The 23,333-nt window shown below is 35.4% G+C and overlaps 1 protein-coding gene across 7 annotated transcripts in view; it reads right to left on the bottom strand.

The window, feature by feature from the left end:
- The window catches only part of LOC135211252 (solute carrier family 22 member 6-like), a 25,032-nt gene extending 9,517 nt beyond the window's left edge, over positions 1-15,515 (bottom strand). Inside the window, exons 1-6 of one of the 7 annotated variants that reach the window (XR_010313652.1) lie at positions 15,429-15,515; positions 13,796-13,891; positions 9,071-9,185; positions 8,435-8,603; positions 7,535-7,638; positions 313-467 (exon numbers count right to left, since the gene is read on the bottom strand). The gene's annotated coding sequence lies outside the window, so the exon portion shown is untranslated. The other 6 variants (XR_010313654.1, XR_010313650.1, XR_010313655.1 and 3 more) reach the window with 6 other exon arrangements.
- Between the last annotated feature and the right edge of the window lie 7,818 nt (positions 15,516-23,333).

Raw genomic sequence — 23,333 nt, 5'->3', positions numbered from 1 at the left:
TCACCAGGTTCAGAAAAATGACTTCATTGCCTCTTTTCATTACCATCATCAACATGTACGAATAAATCCCTGAAATACTTAATGAATAAAGAAGTAGATTAACTATTTAATTCACTTATTAATTAATAAATATTTAGAGTAAGAATTCCCAGAAACGAGAATATCGGTCTATCTCACCCAAATTTCATTGTTTTACTTATTCGGACTAGAAAAGGCTATCCTTTCTGCTCTTGAAAAAAAAAAATCAATTAATCAGTTAACAAGCTATAAAAAGGGGGAATAACCAAAAACGAGAATATCGGTCTCTCTCACCCAAACTCCAGGCAGGAAGAAGCATGACGACCATGGCGACGCCGACGACCATCCGCATCAGGAGAATAAACGGATACGAGGGGACCGTCACGGTCAGCATCACGGCGATCAGGTGGGCTACGCAGCCGACCTGCACCGACTTCCTCCGTCCGAATCTGGTTCGTCGCCGATGCGGAAGAAAAGTGAGTACTCGAGCGTTTGTTTTCATGTAAAGGCGAGAGATATTCGGAAGTGATAAGCGAGAGAGTTACCTCTTTCGGAAGCGAGGGATATGTCGAAATTAAAATGAGTTAGGTTAGAAGAGAAAATGAGTTTTCTCGTTCAGTAGTGAGGGATATCTAGAAGAGAAAATGAGTGATCTCATTATGTAGTAAGGAATTTATAGCAATGAAAATGGGTTATATCGTTCAGTAGTGAGGAATCTATAGAAATGAAAATGAGTTACATGAGAAAGTGAGTGATCTCGTTCAGTGATGAGGGATATATAAAAATTAAAATGAGTGAGATGAGAAAATGAGTGATTATGTTCAGTAGTGAGAGATATTCAGAGATGAAAATGACTATTCAGAAAGAAAATTAGTAATCTAGTTCAGAATCGACCGGTGTATAAAAATTAAAATGACTTCCCTTGTTCATTAGAAAGGGATATTTAGAAGAGAAAAGGAATTGCCTTTTTCAATTTTGAGGAATGTATCAAACACAAAATGAGTTGCATCATTAAGTAGTGAAAGCTATTTTGAAGAGAAAATGAGTTATTTCATTCAGTAAGGGGGACTATTTTGAAGAAAAAATTTGTTACTTTGTTCAGTAGTGAGGGTTATTTTGAAGAGAAAATTAGCTACTTCGTTCAGTAGTGAGAGCTATTTTTAAGATAAAACGAGATATCTCGTTCAATAGTGAGGGATATTTTGAAAAGAAAATCGTTATCTCGTTCAGTAGTGAGGACAATTTTGAAGAGAAACTGAGTTATCTCATTCAGCATTGAGAGCTATTTTGAAGAGAAAATGAGTTACCTCGTTCAGTATGAGGGCAAGATGAGTTACCTCGTTCAGAATGAGGGCTATTTTGAAAAGAAAATGAGTTACCCCATTCAGAATGAGGGCTATTTCAATGGGAAAATGAGTTACTTTGCTCTAATGAGGACCAGTTTGAAGAGAAAATGAATTACCTCGTTCAGAATGAGGGCTATTTTGAAGAGAAAATGAGTTCCCTCATTCAGTATGAGGGCTATTTGTTACCTCGTTCAGATTGAGGGCTATTTAGAAGAGAAAATGAGTTACCTCGTTCAGTGTTGAGGGCTACTTGTTACCTCGTTCAGTATAAGGGCTATTTTAAAGAGAAAATGAGTTACCTCGTTCAGTGTTGAGGGCTATTTGTTACCTCGTTCAGAATGAGGGCTATTTTGAAGAGAAAATGATTTACATCTTTCAGAATGAAGGCTATTTTGAAGAGAAAATGAGTTACCTCATTCAGATTGAGGGCTATTTTGAATAGAAAATGAGTTCCCTCATTCAGTGTTGAGGGCTATTTGTCACCCCATTCAGAATGAGGGCTATTTTGAAGAGAAAATGAGTTACATCTTTCAGAATGAAGGCTATTTTGAAGAGAAAATGAATTACCTCATTCAGAATGAGGGCTATTTTGAAGAGAAAATGAGTTACATCTTACAGAATGAGGGCTATTTTGAATAGAATATTAATTACCTCGTTCAGAATTAGGGCTATTTTGAAGAGAAAATGAGTTCCCTCGTTCAGTGTTGAGGGCTATTTGCCACCTCATTCAGAATGAGGCTATTTAGAAGAGAAAATGAGTTACCTCATTCAGAATGAGGGCTATTTTCAGGAGAAAATTAGTTACCACATTCAGAATGAGGGCTATTTTGGAGAGAAAATTAGTTACCTCATTCAGAATGAGGGCTATTTTGAAGAGAATATGAATTAACTCGTTCAGAATGAGGGCTATTTTAGAGAGAAAATTAGTTCCCTCGTTCAGTATGAGGGCTATTTTGAAAAGAAAATTAATTCCTTTGTTCAGTGTTGAGGGCTATTTTTTAGAGAAAAGGAGTTCCCTCGTTCAATATTGAGGGCTATTTGTTACTTCGTTCAGTATGAGGGCTATTTTGAAGAGAAAATGCGTTCCCTCATTCAGTGTTGAGGGGTATTTGTTACATCGTTCAGAATGAGGGCAATTTTGAAGAGAAAATTAGTTCCCTCTTTCAGTGTTGAGGGCTATTTGTTACCTCGTTCAGAATGAGGGCTATTTTGAAGAGAAAAAGAGTTCCCTCATTCAGTGTTGAGGGCTATTTGTTACTTCGTTCAGAATGAGGGCTATTTTGAAGAGAAAATGAGTTTCCTCATTCAGAATGAGAGCTATTTTGAAGAGAAAATGAGTTTCCTCGATCAGAATGATGGCTATTTTGAAGAGAAAATGAGATACATCGTTCAGAATGAGGGCTATTTTGAAGAATAAATGAGTTTCCTCATTCAGAATGAGCGCTATTTTGAAGAAAAAATGAGTTCCCTCGTTCAGTGTTGAGGGCTATTTGTTACCTCATTAAGAATGAAAGCTATTTTGAAGAGAAAATTTGTTCCCTCGTTCAGAATGAGGTCTATTTTGGAGAGAAAATGAGTTCCCTCATTCAGAATAATGGCTATTTTAAAGAGAAAATGAATTAACTCGTTCAGAATGAGGGCTATTTTAAAGAGAAAATGAATTAACTCATTCAGAATGAGGGCTATTTTCAGGAGAAAATTAGTTACCTCATTCAGAATGAGGGCTATTTTGGAGAGAAAATTAGTTACCTCATTCAGAATGAGGGCTATTTTGAAGAGAAAATTAATTAACTCCTTCAGAATGAGGGCTATTTTAAAGAGAAAATTAGTTCCCTCGTTCAGTATGAGGGCTATTTTGAAAAGAAAATTAATTCCTTTGTTCAGTGTTGAGGGCTATTTTTTAGAGAAAAGGAGTTCCCTCGTTCAATATTGAGGGCTATTTGTTACCTCGTTCAGTATGAGGGCTATTTTGAAGAGAAAATGAGTTCCCTCTTTCAGTGTTGAGGGCTATTTGTTACCTCATTAAGAATGAAAGCTATTTTGAAGAGAAAATTTGTTCCCTCATTCAGAATGAGGTCTATTTTGGAGAGAAAATGAGTTCCCTCATTCAGAATGAGGGCTGTTTTGAAGAGACAATAAGTTCCCTCATTCAGAATAATGGCTATTTTAAAGAAAAAATTAGTTTCCTCGTTCAGAATGAGGGATATTTTGGAGAGAAAATGAGTTACCTCATTCAGAATGAGGGCTATTTTGAAGAAAAAATGAGTTACGTCATTCAGAATGAGGGCTATTTTGAAGAGAAAATGAGTTACCTCATTCAGAATGAGGGCTATTTTGAAGAGGAAAATTAGTTACCTCGTTCAGTATGAGGGCTATTTTGAAGAGAAAATTAGTTAATACATTCATTGTTGAGGGCTATTTGTTACCTCGTTCAGAATGAGGGCTATTTTGAAGAGAAAATGAGTTCCCTCATTCAGAATAAGGGCTATTTTGAAGAGAAAATAAGTTCTCTCATTCAGAAAGAGGGCTATTTTGAAGAGAAAATGGGTTACCTCGTTCAGTGTTGAGGGCTATTTGTTACCTCGTTTAGAATGAGGGCTATTTTGAAGAGAAAATTAGTTCCCTCATTCAGAATGAGAGCTATTTTGAAGAGAAAATGGGTTACCTCATTCAGAATGAAGGCTATTTTGAAGAGAAATTGAGTTCCCTCGTTCAGTGTTGAGGGCTATTTGTTACCTCGTTCAGAATGAGGGATATTTTGAAGAGAAAATGAGTTACCTCATTCAGAATGAGAGCTATTTTTAAGAGAAAGGAGTTCCCTTGTTCAGAATGAGGGCTATTTTGAAGAGGAAATGAGTTCTCTCATTCAGAATAAAGGCTATTTTAAAGAGAAAATGAGTTAGCGCATTCAGAATGAGGGCTATTTTGAAGAGAATATTAGTTGACTCATTCAGAATGAGGGGCATTTTGAAGAGAAAATGGGTTACCTCGTTCAGTGTTGAGGGCTATTTGTTACCTCGTTCAGAATGATGGCTATTTTGAAGAGAAAATGAGTTCCCTCCTTCTGAATGAGGGCTATTTTGAAGAGCAAATGGTTACCTTATTCAGAATGAGGGCTATATTGAAGAGAAAATGTGTTTTCTCGTTCAGTGTTGAGGTCTATTTGTTACCTCGTTCAGAATGAGAGCTATTTTAAGAGAAAAAGAGTTCCCTTATTCAGAATGAAGGCTATTTTGAAGAGAAAATGGGTTCCCTCATTCAGAATAACGGTTATTTTAAAAAGAAATTAAGTTCCCTCATTCAGAATGAGGGCTATTTTCAAGAGAAAATTAATTCCATCGTTCAGAACGAGGGCTATTTTGAAGAGAAAATGAGTTAACTCATTCAGAATGAGGGCTATTTTGAAGAGAAAATGAGTTCCCTCATTCAGAATAACAGCTATTTTGAAAAGAAAATGAGTTCCCTCGATCAGAATGAGGGCTATTTGTAAGAGAAAATGAGTTCCCTCGTTCAGTATTGAGGGCTATTTGTTAACTCGTTCAGAATGAGGGCTATTTTGATGAGAAAATGAGTTCCTTCATTCAGAATGAGGGCTATTTTTAAGAGAAAATGAGTTACCTCATTCAGAATGAGGGCTATTTTGAAGAGAAAATGAGTTCCCTCATTCAGAATAACAGCTATTTTTGAAGAGAAAATTAGTTTCCTCGTTCAGAATGAGGGCTATTTTGAAGAGAAAATGTGTTCCCTCGTTCAGTATTAAGGGCTATTTGTTACCTCATTCAGAATGAGGGCTATTTTTAAAAGAAAATCAGTTCCCACATTCAGAATGAAGGCTATTTAGAAGAGAAAATGAGTTTGCTCGTTCAGAATGAGGGCTATTTTTGAAGAGAAATTGAGTTAATTCATTCAGAATGATGCTATTTCAAAGAGAAAATTAATTTTGTTGTTCAGAATGAGGGCTATTTTGAAGAGAAAATGGGTTACCTCGTTCAGAATGAGGGCTATTTTGAAGAGAAAATTGGTTACCTCGTTCAGAATGAGGGCTATTTTGAAGAGAAAATGAGTTCCCTCGTTCAGTGTTGAGGGCTATTTGTTACCTCGTTCAGAACGAGGGCTATTTTGAAGAGAAAATTACATCCCTCATTCTTAATGCGTGCTATTTTGAAGAGAAAATGGGTTCCCTCATTCAGAATAATGGCTATTTTAAAGAGAAAATGAGTTCCCTCATTCAGAATGAGGGCTATTATGAAGAGAAAATGAGTTCCCTCGTTCAGAATGAGGGCTATTTTGAATAGAAAATGAGTTACCTCATTCTGAATGAGGGCTATTTTAAAGAGAAAATGAGTACCCTCATTCAGAATGAGGGCTATTTTGAAGAGAAAATGAGTTCCCTCATTCAGTGTAACAGCTATTTTGAAGAGAAAATGAGTTCCCTCGTTCAGAATGAGGGCTATTTGTAAGAGAAAATTAGTTCCCTTGTTCAGTATTAAGGGCTATTTGTTAACTCGTTCAGAATGAGGGCTATTTTGAAGAGAAAATGAGTTCCCTCGTTCAGTGTTGAGTTCCTCGTTCAAAATGAGGGCTATTTTGAAGAGAAAATTAGTTACCTCCATCAGAATGAGGGCTATTATGAAGTGAAAATAAGTTCCCTCGTTCAGAATTAGGGCTATTTTGAAGAGAAAATGAGTTCGCTCATTCAGAATAGCAGCTATTTCAAAGAGAAAATGCGTTACCACGTTCAGAATGAGGGGTATTTTGAAGAGAATATGAGTTCCCTCGTTCAGAATGAGGGCTATTTTGAAGAGAAAATTAGTTACCTCCTTCAGTATGAGGGTTATTTTGAAGAGAAAATGAGTTCCCTTGTTCAATTTTGAGGGCTATTTGTTACCTCATTCAGTATGAGGGCTATTCTGAAGAGAAAATTAGTAACCTCGTTCAGTAATGAGGGATTATCTCGTTCAGTAGTGAGGGATATTTAGAACAGAACATGAGTTACCTCGTTCAGTAGTGAGTGTTGTCAAAAAGTGAAAATGAATCACTTTCTTCAAAAGTTAGGGATATTTAGAAGGGAATGTGAGTTACCTCCTTTAGAAGTGAGATATTTGGAGGTGAGGACTATTCAGAAATGATAAATGAGGGACTGAATTCAGAATTGAGACATTTGTAAATAAAAACTGCGCCACTTGAGTCAGAAATAGGTAATAATAATAATAATAATAATAATAATAATAATAATAATAATAATAATAATAATAATAATAATAATAATAATAATAGAAGAAATAAAAGTCTTATTCGCCTTAAAAAAATAGCCGATACCTAGAAGTGAATGGTAAAGGATTTTATTCATGAATGATTGATAAATAATTAACATTCGAAAATAGATCGGGGTGGGGTGATGACTTTATCCATAAGCAACAATGAATACCCTATCAGTTGTTATGCGGTTATCTTATTATCAGCTGTCGATTGTGACAAACACAGAAGATTAATGTCAGTCAGAAATGCAATTCTGATATCAAACACGGTAAAATAGTACGAAATACTGAAATAGGAATTGGCAGTCATCGTTAATTTTCTTAATATTTATCCTGAGAAAGGGTCAGAGTTCGTTACTGAGTGTTTGCACATGTCTGAAAGAGACAGACAGATGCACAGACCGAAAACAGTCAGATTGAATATATTAAGATCATACAATCTTATCTTAGAATTATGATCATGAAATATAAAACCACATGTGCGTTCACCATATCAGCATAAAAAATTATTTTTATTTTCACTTAAATACTATGGTAGATTCACATCAACCGTGCATTTGATGTCTAGGCCAGTCCCTTACGACGCTCCTGATTGACTGTTGAGAAGCCAATCGCAGGACTGGAAACTCTCAGTCTCTCGAGAGAGTTCACAAGGGTAGGATCTATGTTCCCACATCCTGCCTATGTGAACTCTCTCGAGAGAGACTGATAGTTTCCAGCCCTGTGATTGGCTTATCAACAGCCAATCAGGAGCGTCGAAAGGGACTGGCCTAGACATCAAATGCACGGTTGATGTGAATCTACTAAAGCTACTCCCTTCTCAAACTAACTTCCAACTCTTATGCAGTCGGGAGACTGGTTCTTTTCTATCTCAGCTACAAGAGAGAGGGAAAAAAAAGCTAAGCGCCTTACCTGTCACCTATGTGACCACTCAGCGAACTGCCAATCAATCCTCCGATGTTGTACATCATCTGGTAAAATGGCCGCTGATTTTCATGGTCGCAAACGATGTGCCACTGAGAGAGGAATGGAGGAATAAGCGCAAATGAACATTAGAGAACTCACACACACACACACACACACACACACACACACACACACACACACACATATATATATATATATATATATATATATATATATATATATATATATATATATATGTAAGCGAATACCACGGGAAAATGATAGTCAGAAATCCAAGCGCTTTCGTCTTTACTCAGACATCGTCAAGGAGCTACTAAAGTACAATTGGGGAGGAAGGTCTCAGATACAAACAAGATCAGGAATACCAGATGGTTAATTATCAAAAGGGTAATTAACCATCTGGTATTCCTGATCTTGTTTGTATCTGAGACCTTCCTCCCCAATTGTACTTTAGTAGCTCCTTGACGATGTCTGAGTAAAGACGAAAGCGCTTGGATTTCTGAGTATCATTTTCCCGTGGTATTCGCTTATTTATGAAGTCACGTGCATCTACTGTGATTTTTTAAGCATATATATATATATATATATATATATATATATATATATATCTATATATATATATATATATCGAAAGGGAAGGCCTCTATATCTAGATACACACAGAACACACACACACACACACACACACACACACACACACACACATATATATATATATATATATATATATATATATATATATATATATTTATATATATATATATATATATCTATAATAAGCTTTATAATATCATTTTTTATTTGAGAAAATCAGAGCCTCCTAAAACCTAACTTCCAAATAACTTAACACAAACAGAAAGTAACTTAATATTAGATATCACTCACATCTGAATTGATGGTAGAAATGAATATGGAGGTGTCATACTCAATGTAAGGACAAGTTGGTAATCCGGTGAAGTACCCAGTGCCATTGTAAGTTCTTTCCATTAAGTCATCACTTATGTTGACTGGCACTTCCAGGCACTTGTTGTCGTAATATGTGCCGTTGATACCGCTGTTGTGGCGGAATATAGTGTTAGACATCAAAATAACGACTAGATGAAACTATGACATCTAAAAAGGAGATCAGAATCTGTTTTTGATTGACAGGTTTTTTATTAATATCTTTTCATTGAAGAGCTCTGTCATAGAGAAATAAGACGAAAGGGTGAATATGCAAATGCAGATTAAACTGTGACTTAGCTATGTGATGATAAAGATGAATATGCTAGGGTAAATTAAGCTGTCTTCATCAGCTGATGATAAAGATTAGTTATTTCATCATGCGTTCTTAGGCTCTTAGAATGTTTAAGTATGGTTGGTTATTAAAATAAATAAGTAAATAAACAAACAGATAAATAATTATGAGTGCAACCAATAATGAGTTCTTCCAATTTTTATGGTATCGTATTTCCCCACCTTTTTCTCAACTTCGTTGGATAAAGTTACTGGTATTAAAACACTTCAACCAGGCCACCTTACCTAGCGTTGAACACAGCCGACTGGTTCTCTGCAGGAGGTGTTGAAGAGCAGTGGAAGTCCATAGGTGCGCTCACAAAAGGAGACCCAACCAGGTGGACAGGAAACTGGGCAGCAACTGTAAGGGTATCAAGAACTCTTCCTTTAAACGACGCAAAAATTATTGTCTCCTCAGAATCGACTCTCACTAGACGTCTGACTCTGCTCGCCTTCTTTCGAAGCTTCAGCGTGGTTTAAGGCTTTAAGCAATTCAGTATTTTTTACTGGTGTGACCAGCGTGGTATAAGAGGTGTAAAGCCTTGTCAGAACATCAGAGTTGCTTTAGAAGTTAAATGGTTTCTGAAATCTTTAACTAGGTCTAAGCAGTGTATTCTTTCCTGGGATTATCAACGAGATCTAAGCAATGTAGTGTTTTTCAGAATTCTTCTACGTCATTTAAGCACTGTAGGGTTTTCTAGAATCGTCAACAAGATCTGAGGAACGTCGAGTTTTCTAGAATAATCAACATGGAATATTACTAAGCAGAGTAGTGTTTTCCACGGTTGTAGCAGTTCGAAGGACATTTTTCTATCTAACAGGTAATTGGTCATCAACAAGAGGACACCGTTGAGACCCTCTGGCTAATTACAAAGCTATAAACATATCTACGTATAATCATAATTAAAAAAAATCTTTATCATGGTTTGTGTATGACTTGTTGCTTGGGGTTAAGTCAGCATTCATTTCAAGTGCCATTCCCCATGTATTCAAGTTTTCCTCCTACGACCAGGGTGGGGGAAGGCAGTGGGTGTGGGTCTCTCCTCGCCAATTTCTTTCCACGGGAAATTAAAATAAATAAATATAGCATATACCTGACTGCCGACAACCAACTAAATAGCAACAGCGAGTCTGTAATTGAAAGTGAATATCAAGTGAACAACGATATGCTAGGAAAAAAAATCTATCGTTTGAAAGTTATTTCAAGATGAAATTCTGCATACCACCTTTTCCCGGCCCCATCATCTTCCCCGACTGAAATCCTGGTCTCTCTCTCTCTCTCTCTCTCTCTCTCTCTCTCTCTCTCTCTCTCGGACTTGGTACAATATCGTCATGAAGGTCACGATTAGACTTGGATATGGCAGTGGAAATTCTGAATAGTTATTAAGAACTTAAAGTTATTCTTCTCAATATTCAAACGTAATATTTATATATATATTACATACATTCTATATATATATATATTATATTATATATATATATTATATTAAGATATGTTATATATATATATATCATACATATATATATATATGATATATATATATATATATATATATATATATATATATAGATTGTATATATGTATATATATAAAATATTGTATTTAATATTAATATATATAATATATCTGTATATATTATAAAAATATATATATATTGTATATGATATATATAATATATATCTATATATATATATGTATATTATATATCTATTCTATATGTAGCATTAGTCATATATATACCTTTATATACAGTATATATGGTTGCAGTACAGAGATCAATGTGAATACAGATGGTAAACAAATCTTTCAGAATTTACTTTATCATTATCTGGGAGCGATAGAGACTTTCATGAAAATCTCGTGCTACGACCTTGAGAGAGAAGAGAGAGAGAGAGAGAGAGAGGAGAGAGACCGAGAGAGAGAGAGACCAAGGATTTCGGTAGGCAAAAGTGTAAGGGCTAAGTAATGGTAACATGCAAAATTTCACCTTGGAATCAATTCTGTTCAAGGTTGTTTGCTTCCAATTGGTTTCTTATTGGAAGATCTGCTGCTACTACTTAGCCGATTAGAAATAGTCAAATATATATATATATATATATATATATTATATATATATAGATATATAGATATAGACACATATACATATATATATTAATATATATATTATATATATATATATAGATTCTAATATGTATATATATATATATATATATATATATTTATTATATATATATATATATATATATATCATATATATATATATATATATATATATATATATATAATCTATATATATATAATAAATTAATATATAATATATCTAATAATGTATATATATAAAAATTAATAATCTATATATGATATATATTAATTTATATATTTCATATATTATATTTAAATATCTATAAGAATTATATTCTTATATATTAGATAATTATATATATCTGTAAATTATATCTATACATATATATCTATATAATATAGTGTAGTATATAATTATGTTATATCCATATCTTACTATCTATAGATATATATATATGATCTATATCATATCTTTTTGAAAATTTTCTAAATAATTTTTTTATTAAAATTAAGATAATTTTTTCATCTAATATATCTAGATAAAGATCTCTAATCACTATATCTATATAGTTCCTATATATCTCTCTATCTCTCTAGATTCATAATATATAATCTATATAGTATTATCTATATCTATCTATATTCTTTTTTTTTTATCTATATCTATCTATATATATCTATACATACTTCGAGCTACAAATGTCCTTTAATATCTAATTCGCTCTACCTCGGAATTAATATATTTTCATATATGCTTAACTGAAGGGGAATTATTTTTTTTTTTAGGCTATAATAGAATTGTCGTCTCCCGGGCACGAACCCATGAAACCATACAAATCCAGGACGTCAGTGAAGCTTTTACCCACCCCACCACCGCGGTGGTAAAAGCTTCACGACGTCCGGGTGGGTTCGCGCCCGGGAGCCGGCAATTCTAATACCGCCTAAAAAAAAAAAAAAAAAAATCCCCTCCGGTTAAGCATATATGAAAATATATTAATTCCGAGGTAGAGCGGATTAGATATTAAAGGACATTTCTAGCTCGATGTATGTATATGAATCTCGGTAATGTGATATGACTTATGTATATATATATATATATATATATATATATATATATATATATATATATATATATATGTGTGTGTGTATGTACATATTTACTGTACAATATAGGTGTGCATGAATGATTGTACATGTGTATATATGATCATTTTAATACTGCCGGCATGAATAATGCTTTCCCACTCCCCTGTCTGCAAGCAGCTGGGTTTTCATGATTTTTGACAATCCTCGCATAATCTGTACGAATGTGTCTGAGTCTTTGTAATTATTTTGTCGAAAATACGTTCAAGTATCTTTTTTCGCTTTTTCCTTTCTTTCGCAAATAAACGATTGTTTTTTTAGGTTTTGTTAGGCACTCATTTGTTCTGTAGCTGCATATCCCGATACGAACAACAAAGATTCGAAAAACGAAAAGATTGTGATACAAGAAATGAAAGGAAAGTGATAATATCATTCTTCATATGTTTGTGTGTCTGTGAGAAAGATAGCAGGGGAGACAGGGGGAGGGAGGGGTGGGGGAAGGGAATTATAGCAGTTAATCAAAATGTCAACAATAAAAAATCTTAAGATTCTGAGGAATGAATGATAATAATAAACAGACTCTCTCTTGACTACATACACATATATACACTAACATAAATGATTATATTAGCAAGGGTATATATGTGTATGTAATAAACAGTTTTTTATCATTACGCAGGAGTTCCAGAGGACCTTCATTCCTCGCACCGATAGGCTGTGGAACTGTCTCCCTGAGGATGTCGGGCAACTGAAATTCCAAAAGTTCAAGGGGAGATGTAAAAGCCTTACAATTCTCCTTGCATTTTGATATTTTGCTTATATTTCTATCCGTTTATTAATTTGTTCATTTATTGTTCCCCTTTTAATAAGTGAGGTCTCTTCATTCTGTATTTCTCTTTATCTCCTGTTCTTTGGAAGTTTGAATTTCAAGTCAGTGGTCCCGTGGGCTTGTTCCATAGAAATGGGGTCAAGGTTCATCCTCTGAATAAATAATAATAATAATAATAATAATAATAATAATAATAATAATAATAATAATAATAATAATAAGTCAGTACCTTTAAACATTTATTGAAATTTAGACCCCAGATAAATAAATGTTTCTTGTGGTGTGTGTGTGTGTGTGTGTTGTGAGAAGAAGAGAGAGAGAGAGAGAGAGGAGAAGGGGGGAGAGAGATGATGGAGACGGCTGAAAATAAAATAAATAAATGGAATAAAAAATAGAACTAAAGGAATAGCTTCGTCATCCTTCCTTCATGGCGATCATGACCATAATTCCACGCCAACTTGAAACCTTTTGTAGAGGATACAATAAGCGGAGGCGCCACTGTGGTGCTCTAGTATATCAGCGCTCCCTTTACGGAGTCCCAAAGATTGTGAATGCAGACATTTATGATATATTTGTGAGTGAGAGAGAGGGGGAGAGACAGACAGACAGACAGACAGGCAGACAGCGAGAAAGTATTTTTGGGATTTTTTTTTATTACTAAGATCTTACGCAGTTATAATTGACGGAAATGTGCCCATGAAAATAACATTAAGAGTACATAGTTTTTTTATCATTTATTCCATTAATAAACGAAAACGTCACTCTGAAAATTATGTTATTTGTCATTTCAAGCAGTGCTGAGAACACATTCTTATAATTCATTCAAACTTTGACTTGACCCCAAAATAACTTTGTCTGTTTGAAAAACCATAACCTATTTATTTCTCATGTGTAAACGCCAAACCCGTCAGAACTGGCCAAATCGGTCTCTTCTGTGCTTCCCTGTGAAAACAAAAGGAGATCAATTTGTACTTACCGAGGACAGTTGCCAGGATGATGGGCGCTTGCCATCGCCCGAAACCAATGGAGGTCAGAAGGACATCGAAACTGTCATCGTTGTCACTCATTTTGCCTAAAAAATAATATATATATATATATATATTGGTGTGTGTGTGAGTGCGACAGCCCCCGTAGGTATTGCTTATATATATATATATATATATATATATATATATATATATATATATATATATATATATATATATATATATATATATATATATATATATATATATATATATATATATATATATATATATATATATATATGTATATATATATATATAAGGATTAAAAGCAAAAGTCGTCTGGCCGGAAAATGCGCTATGTAGTTAAATTGCATATCTTCAGTCTCGTCCTAATCAGATTCGCGGCGCGGCAAAAGCAAATCTGATATAAATTTGAAAATAAACGCTGGAAAATGATAATTATACTGCCCGAGAAAAAAAAGAGGTGTAAAAGAATTCAGGGAAAATTGTACTCGAGACTGGTAATTCTCAACTATGACTTGTTGTTCTTGATTCGGTTTATCGAATGAAAGCCTTGGTAGGATTTTTTTTCTTTTCGATGTTTCCTTTGGGCTATTGAAAAGCTTCAAGTAGCCATTCCAAATGAAATTTGCACCTAAGGATTGATCGATTTATATATGGCTACTAACACTGACGTCACTCCACCCAAGGAGAGTTAATTACTACCGTGACAGGGACAGATGAAAATTGCTGTATTATTTGCGTAGCTGTAAAACGAATTTATCCTAGTGGGGTAACTCGGGTGTCCTCGAAAGTTTATTTTTGCATTGAAAAGTCAGTTGGTGAAGACGAAGTGGTCCAGAGAGAGAGAGAGAGAGAGAGAGAGAGAGAGAAGAACATAGATAGATTCAAATTAGATTAAAGATAATGACTGAAGAAGAGAGACGAGAAGAGAGAAGAATTTCACTCGGCGAAATGAAGAGGAAGAAGAAGAAGCGATGTAGGATGGTAGACATTAAGCCGAAACGAATGACTTGAAGGATTTTTAACTAGTTACTTGTTTTTTCACTAGCTCCCTTTTATTAGTCATGTTCAAACGTAAGTGTCAAATCCCTTGCTAATTTTTGTGCCTCTTAATGTATCTATCTCTTTCCTTGCTTTTAAAAGGCATACAGTATCGAAAGATAAAGACCCAAGATATCTGGATTTTGTTTAAAGTCTAGGGGACACTAACCTGGGGGCGAGTCCCCCTAAGTGGGTAATGGGGTCCGCGCTCTGAAACCCCGGTTATTAACAAGGGTGATGAGGTTAAGTTAGGTTACAAAAGGCTATGAAATATGACGTCAGTGCCCAGTTACAACCCCCCAAAATGCGGTCGCTCCGAATATGATTTGCACAAACACACTGTTCCAATCACAACGGCTTCAAAACTTTTTTGCGTGAAATCACAATGGCGTTTTCAACATTCGCAAACACGTTTGTAAATCTCAGTCACTTATTCAGCCACCTTAAGAGACTACCAGACACCATGGACTGATCGCTGTTTGCAGTTCTGCTCTCTCTCTCTCTCTCTCTCTCTCTCTCTCTCTCTCTCTCTCTCAGGGAATTCTTAAATTTGAAACATAGGCAAATCTGACCCACCCCTTGAAGAATAAAGCCAATCAGGTTACCGAGCTGAGTGACTTCGCAAATGTCGCATTATCACCTCTATCCTTCTCTTCTCTTGTTCCTCAACTGCGTCTGATAACTTGGGAGCAACGCGAGAAGATTTCTCTTCTAGCTGAGGCTAAACGGCTGTGGACAGGCTTGACCTCTGTTCCAAGACTTTTCAAGAAACTACTTCCTTATTCAGTTGGTGAAATACGCAAACACAAACAGACATTTTTATGTAAGAATGATTTCTGGGGGAGAGGGGAGGGACAGCTATTTAAATAGAGAAGTTAGTGGGAGTTATTTACGTATGGGAGGACTGGGAGAATTGTGCGCTCGTAATCTTTAGATCCCCTTCAAGTAATCTAGATAAAAATATTTAGGTAATCTCTAGCATTATGACAAAAATCTTTATCATCTAGGGCAGTGGCTCGTAACCTTTTTCATCCTATGAACCGCCCGCGAGACTATAATAAATTCAGAAATGGTGAATTTTGTGGAAAGATAAGATAAAACAAAATGGAAGGAAGACCACGGTTTATTGAAAATGCCAAGAACAAAAACCTTGAAAAATTCCACATAGCCTCTACAATTGCCAGAACATTGCAAATTCCACTGAACGTATTGAGCATCATACAAATAACAAAACCTACTCCTCATTCACTCAGTGGGAGAGTTGAAATGGTTTTGCAGCCATAAGTCTGCATATCCAAGCAAGGAGCAGCGCTCGACAGGCTACTACACCTCATGTCAGCATCGATCTGTAAGAGTCCAACTGGCTAATCCAAATATATGAAAATAAATTATATCCTCCCGAACCTTTTATGACCCCCTGAGACATCCCCAAACAACCCCGATACCAAGGTTAAGAATCGCTGGTCTAGGGCACATATGGAAGGCCTTCACACAACAATGAGGCCTTTTTTTTTCTTTTCTTTTTTTTTGCGCACAAAATAAAGCGTCGGAATAGTTGATCGTCTGAGACCACCCTTTAAAAGACTTTTCTCCGTGAAAACTAATTTGATTTGTTTATTCTTTCTTTTTTATTTGAGAACTTTTCCCTTTCGTTCTCAGTGTACCTACGTCTTGACAAAAATGTCGGTTACTTTAGTGTACTTATAGGTAATATATATATTATATATATATATATATATATATATATTATATATATATATATATATATATATGTGTGTGTGTGTGTGTGTGTGTGTGTGTGTGTGTGTATGTGTGTATGTTCAAAGTACTTAGTTTACAAAACAAACGCTACCCCAAGAGTAGTGAACGGATTTTCTCTGGCACGGGTCACAAGAAAGAGCCAAAAACTTGTGACACTAAAGTACCGCGACCATTATCGACAAGTGGAGGGTTATGTAACCCTTGGTGGGTGCTAATACTCTTTATCAAAAGAATGACCATCTTCTTCTGACGTCATCAGCTTTGAAGGATGGTGAAAGACCTTAACTTCTAGGAAGCAAGAGTGTGTGTGCGTGCGTGTGTGTGTTTGTTTGCAAGAAGCTTTCTCCCTAGGTATGTGTCGAATACTGCATTGGAAGATTATTGTAAAAAGAGGCTCATCCATGATTCAATAGTTAAAGGATGAATTTGACAGTGATATGTTTTAACTCTAAGAAAAGAGAAGAGAAGAGAAAAGTGTCCAAAGCATTACTGTAGAGGGATAGAGGATGACTGACTCACATAGATAATTTTATATTTTTGATTCTGTATATTCTCGTATATTCGTATAGATATCTAACAAAATTTTAAAATGAAACTGAAATTTAAATCTCTTCAGTTCCCTTTCATAGGATTCGCTGATATTGCCACTTTGATCAACATTTCGCAAGAAGGGATATTCGTTTAGATAATTTAAAAGGCCATGATCACATTTTAACATGTTGTTAAAAAAACAAAAAACAAGGCGTGATCCGACCTCCAGCTTACTCGGGGCGCGTGCTGAAATCTATGGTCAAATGGAGCGTTGTTTCACCATCGAAAATCAAAACAAATGCGCTATATTTTATATCAAAAATAATTGTCCTGTGCTGTTTAATATGCACATTTTTTTACTCTTTACATTTTCATTCTAATAAACAAATCATAGATATCCCATCCTAAAACACCTTTTTTAGACCTTTTTAGGCTCTTCCACGGGGCTTTCCTAGCCCCCCAACAACAGCAAAGTAGTTTGTAGGCTTACTCCCCGAGTAAGCGAAAACACTTCCCTTTGTTTAAATATCTAACATCAAGCAAAAAATGTTCTCTCTTTAGTTGAAGACGATGGCGTCAGGACTTCAAGACAAAGACGACGTAAAGTACGAAAGCTCCTCCGTATCCTTGAAGAGGTCGAGTCTCGATAGCTTTATTTCAATCAACCAAGAATAACAGTCTTAAATCAGGCGATACTTCAGTGACGCAATGCTCAGGAGTTACTGTCATAAACCCTCCTCCTGACAGTGCACTCACTGTCATTTGACGTCTGTTGTGGTGCTTTGATTCCCCATTTTAAGGACATTTTGCGGAAAAAGCCCTCAGACTTATGAGAATAGGGGCGAGAGTAATGCCCCTCATTTTGCAACTTTCATATATAAACGGATTTCATGGGTTTTTAGTCTGTTTCTGGTCTGTATTTTCAGGGCATCCTTTATATGATAGATTATTTAATTAAACTGATAATGTACATTATACCACACTTCACACACAAAAAGACCAAAAAAATTACAATTGAGTAGTCTGTTCAGATAAAGATATCTTCAATTTGTGTGCAACGTAAAGGCGTCAGTAAAGAAAAATTAACAGCTGCAGGTAACAAATAAAGCGGAAAGTAAAGGAACAATGAAATGAAAACATATTCAGAAATTACGACCGTTCCCTTTTACACCAAATGTCAGAAAATGGTTATCGAATTGAACTAGCACTGGGACCTATAAGGTCATTCAGCGCTGAAACGAACACTATCACTGAGTTTATAGAAATACAGGCAAACTATCCTGGTTAAAGTAGAAAAAATTCTAAATTGATTTAAAATAATCTTTTTCTTCATTAGGTTTTTATTGATGTCTCATTTCTGTTGGATGTGAAGTTACTTCGTACGGGTTAATCATATCACTTATGTGACAAAATGTAAATTGTACACCTTTTCCTACATCTATGTCTTATTTGTAAATGTATATATATATATATATATATATATATATATATATATATATATATATATATATTATAATGCTTATCTATAGATAGATACCACCATTGTCCACTTAGCTTCTTGATATCCCAACATTATTATAAAAAAAACTTTGAAATCAATAGACGCTAGGAAATGTGTAACAAAACCGAGTTTATTCCTAACACAAGTAATGGGTAATTTGGGTAATCAGAAAATTTGAATCATTACAATATGTAATACATAATACATATACGTATATATATATATATATATATATTATATATATATATATATATATATATATATATATATGTGTGTGTGTGTGTGTGTGTGTGTGTGTGTGTCTGTATGTCTGTGTGTGTGTGTGTGTATCAATGGAATAAAGTTTTGCTCACCATGTGTTATCAAAATCACTCGTACTTAATTTCCATGTGACAGGCCTTAGCTACTTGTGGTCATAATTTGCTCTATTCCTCTGCCTGTGGATGGTTTTTGCACTCACCATTATTTCTCTTAAAAATTCGTTCTTAAATCCCATTTTTGTGTAAAATATGTTTTTAATAACCTGCTGACAACCTGAATTATTTCATCCTTCTGATAAAGATTTTTTTTATAGCTGTAAATATAGCTTGCGTATTTTCCCGACACTAGTGAATGATCACCAAATACTTCTTTGTCTAATTTTACTATCATTTTTATCATAACCGATTAAATGCTTCAAAATTATTATTATTATTATCATTATTGCATTGCATTGCAATTTGCATTCAGTACTGTAATGCTGGCAACACTGCAATATTCGCTACATTTTTCCGAGAGCTGCTGTCAGTTGAAAAACAACAATTTGAAATTATACTTTGAGACTGAAAACGATGAATATTACTAATGTGGAATAACGACAAAAACGATGAAACATAAATTGAAATGAAAACAAAATATGAGACTAAAAACCAAAAGCTTAAACCAAGAGAAAGAGGAAAAGAAAAGAAAAAAAAAAGAGAAAGAAAGCGAGAATCTTCCCCTTGTCTTGACTGACAAGCTAGACCTAGCGAGCGATCGCGGCGGCATCGCTGCCTCCAATTGACATTCGTCACTAACCCGAACTGTGGCGCAACTCTCTCAAAAATCCTCATCACTGATACCGATCCATCTTATTATCGAGTCAGTGGCAAGACTGGTTGACTCACCCTGGTATATTATGATAAAAAGTACTGACACGCGATGAAATATGACGCAAAAGTGGGTTAACACGATTAGTTTTCCGATCAGGAAGACTTCTCATTTGGCAAACAGATAATGAAGACGATGTTGTATTGTAATCATGCCAGAGTGAATCACGCCGACGAAAAATGTTTTCGTGGCTATTTATGAAAGCAGCTCTTATTTTTTCAGGCTACTTCTGTAACTGTGGAATTCCTCCCTACTGTGACGCACCTACTAATGGTTGGTTATACATGCACTTGAATGAACATGTACGGCATTGTATAGATACAGTCGTCACGTGGAAGGTGATGACATTGAAAGGACGTGGAGGAATGAATCTCCACCAGAAATCATAAAGAGGTGAGGAGGGCGAGGCTTAAAAAACAAGAGGAATAAGAGATGATGAAATAAGCAGAAAAGTCAAACGGATTCAATCCTTTCATAAACAAGATATCCGTAGCAGTTGGAAGAAAAGTTGCAATGAGCTTTGAGTGAAGACAGTAAGTAACGCCTTATGCAGGAATTTTTACCGACTGCGCCTTGTAGAAAACTTTTGGTCGTCTGACAGACGTCAGAAATAACAACGTAAGATTTTTATATGTTTAACCGGGGAGATTCTTTGCAAAGCCTACCTTCTGGGAACGGTGCGTGTAATCTTAAAGAAGTGCAAGAACTTTTGTAAGTGCAAGTGCTGTTGGACAATGTGCCTTTTAACAATAAGGGTGAGTAAAGTTTGAAGAGATGAACACTAAAATGGAGCAGCATCAATTATTAGAGATCATCAGCAACCATATCTGCTACAATTTACATACTGCCAACATGAGCACATATATTTCTTCATACCAAGAATTTCATTTGCATCTCATCACAGCTAAGAAGAGTAGTTTAGTCCTTTGGGATGGAACTGGACACTGCCAGACCTCAGATAAAATCTCAAGAGCGTGGATATTCTTAGAGGAAGGAAAGCCGGAGGCATAACTGAAACGACAAAAATGACGATGCCAAGGCGAAGCAAGTGACTGAATTGTTTTAGGACAGGTTCAGTCATCACAGCTTAAGGAACAAATCTTTTTCTTTCCCACCGTTATCCCTACACTAAGGGGTCGCGGTTGCCTTTCCTTACAACATCAGGCATGGTTTATTATTTGGCAAAGGAGTTTTCACACCCGCATGCCCTTGCTGTCATCAACCACAGTTATTGACAGTGGGCCTCGCCTTTGACTAAAAAGTCCACCTGCAAGGCAGCAGTAGTATGCTTACACCCCTACCACAGGAACAAATGACGATACATAATTCGACGCAGGTTCTTTTATTACGAGGATAAATTGGCCACGTCAGAAAAAAACGGGGTTGGGAGAACGACGGAGCCACAAAAAGAAATATCATTTAAGGCATATCGAAAAGAATATATATATATACATATATATAATATATAAGTATTATATATATATTATTATATAGTATATATATATATATAATATGTAATGATATATATATATATAAATATTTATTATATCTAATACATACATCTATAATATATTATTATATATATATATATATATATATATATAGACAAATTGGAGTAACGGAAAGGCGTTTTTATTTATCCATTTAATAATACGCCAACGGTTCGTATATATTCATTCACCATCATAATCGTCGCCTTCAACGCAGTGTCACATAAAAGACCTCTTTGAAATTCTACCACTTGTATCTTTTTTGCCATGCTTAATCGTCCACAAATCTCCTGTTCCATACATGTATAGGTCATAGCGCGCTAACGGCTTCCTTTCAAGAAATCCAAAATTCATATAAATTGCTAGACTTATGGAGTCTGCAGAACATTGTTCACATGATGGATTAAGTCATACCTCAGTGCATAATATTTTCACGCTCTATGAATAAAATCCTTGCTGGGTCCTTCAGGTAAGATGTTGACACGTTGAAAGTAGTTACTAGTTATGAGTAATAATCTTGGCCTGTGATTGAGAGTAGCCTATGTGATGCGAAGGGTTTGCATTGAGGAATTTCATTCCAGTACAAAATCTTTGTTACGAAACTTAATTTTTCCTTAATTTGTATCACAAACTTACATAAGGCTTGGGACTTTGGAATGACACGACTATTTTTGGTAATTGCACCTTTACAGCATATGGGTTTGTATATAAGAAAGGCTATGGAATTTTGAAGAAAATATCAGGTGCACCTGTATGTGTCAGTGGTCATTTAAAAGCTGATACATTGCACCCACGTCTTTTGAAACATTATATTACGGTTATGTAACCGAATTACAAAATTCTCATAAATAATTCTAATTGATGTATCAGTAAGATAAAGTTGTCTTTTTAAAGCTGTGATTCTTAATGATTCATTTATTTGTATGGTGTTTTTACGTAGCATGGAACCAATGGTTATTCAGCAACGGGACCAACTGCTTTACGTGACTTCCGAACCACGTCGAGAGTGAACTTCTATCGGCAGAAATACATATCTCTAACTCCTCAGTGGAATGCCCGAGAATCAAACTCGCGGCCACCGAGGTGGCAAGCCAAGGCCGTGCCGATCACGCCACTGTGATTCTTAATGAGTCGCAGTGTCACAACGATACCGTTACCTATCAAATTTCCTTAGAATTTCCATTCTTTGGAAGGTCACCAAGGATTGCTTTTCAGTCAATGGGAAACTGTTCTCAGGAATGACTTGAGGTACTGATTCTGAGGTTATGGTCAACCTAGAATGAAGATGAAGTCTCCTGGTGGTGTCTGTGGATGTTCCACCCTTCCTTCTCCTGGCAACTGGGTATAATTAATTCTTCATTAGGCTTGGCGCTTTCCAAGTAAGATTATAAAACTAGTGGCCACTGACGAAAGTTAATGAATATAAAGCGACTGCTCCCACAAATTCGGCAGCATCGCTTTTATTTTAGGCAGTCAGACTCTTTGTATCTTGTTAGTGGAGAGACCCTTCATCATCACCATCATCATCACCATCATCATCATCACCAGATCTTGTAACCCCTTTGCTTTAGTGTTTAGAAGCCAATCCTTTTTCTTATCCTCAGTCAGAACCGTCATGACCTGGACGACTTTGCTTGTCTTCTACATGATGATCAACTATACTCTGTTTTTTTTTTTCAAATCTGTCCACCCGCCTGTGGTGTTTGCGTATGGTAACACTGCGTCCCGGGCATTAGATAGGTTCGCTATGTGTAAGTTTTAGGTAAATAAAAGGATATCTGGGTGTACATTTGCAACTGAAAAGTGTTTTAATAATGAACTGTATGCGAATTACACCGTTAGTATTCGAAATAGGATATTGTTATTATTGCTGAATGTAACTAGTATCTAAAGCCCGGGACGCAGTGTTACTATACGCAAACACAACAGACGGGTGGACAGATGGAAAAAAACCGAGTAAAGGCATCTAGTGCTCTCTCAAAAAGTTAAGTATATCTTAGTTTTACCAGACCACTGAGCTGATTAACAGCTCTCCTAGGGCTGGCCCGAAGGATTATATATCTTTATGTG

The sequence above is a fragment of the Macrobrachium nipponense genome, chromosome 4 (genome assembly GCF_015104395.2).
Source record: "Macrobrachium nipponense isolate FS-2020 chromosome 4, ASM1510439v2, whole genome shotgun sequence".
Classification (NCBI taxonomy): domain Eukaryota; kingdom Metazoa; phylum Arthropoda; class Malacostraca; order Decapoda; family Palaemonidae; genus Macrobrachium; species Macrobrachium nipponense.
This window is presented reverse-complemented; position numbering and strand designations above follow the sequence as displayed.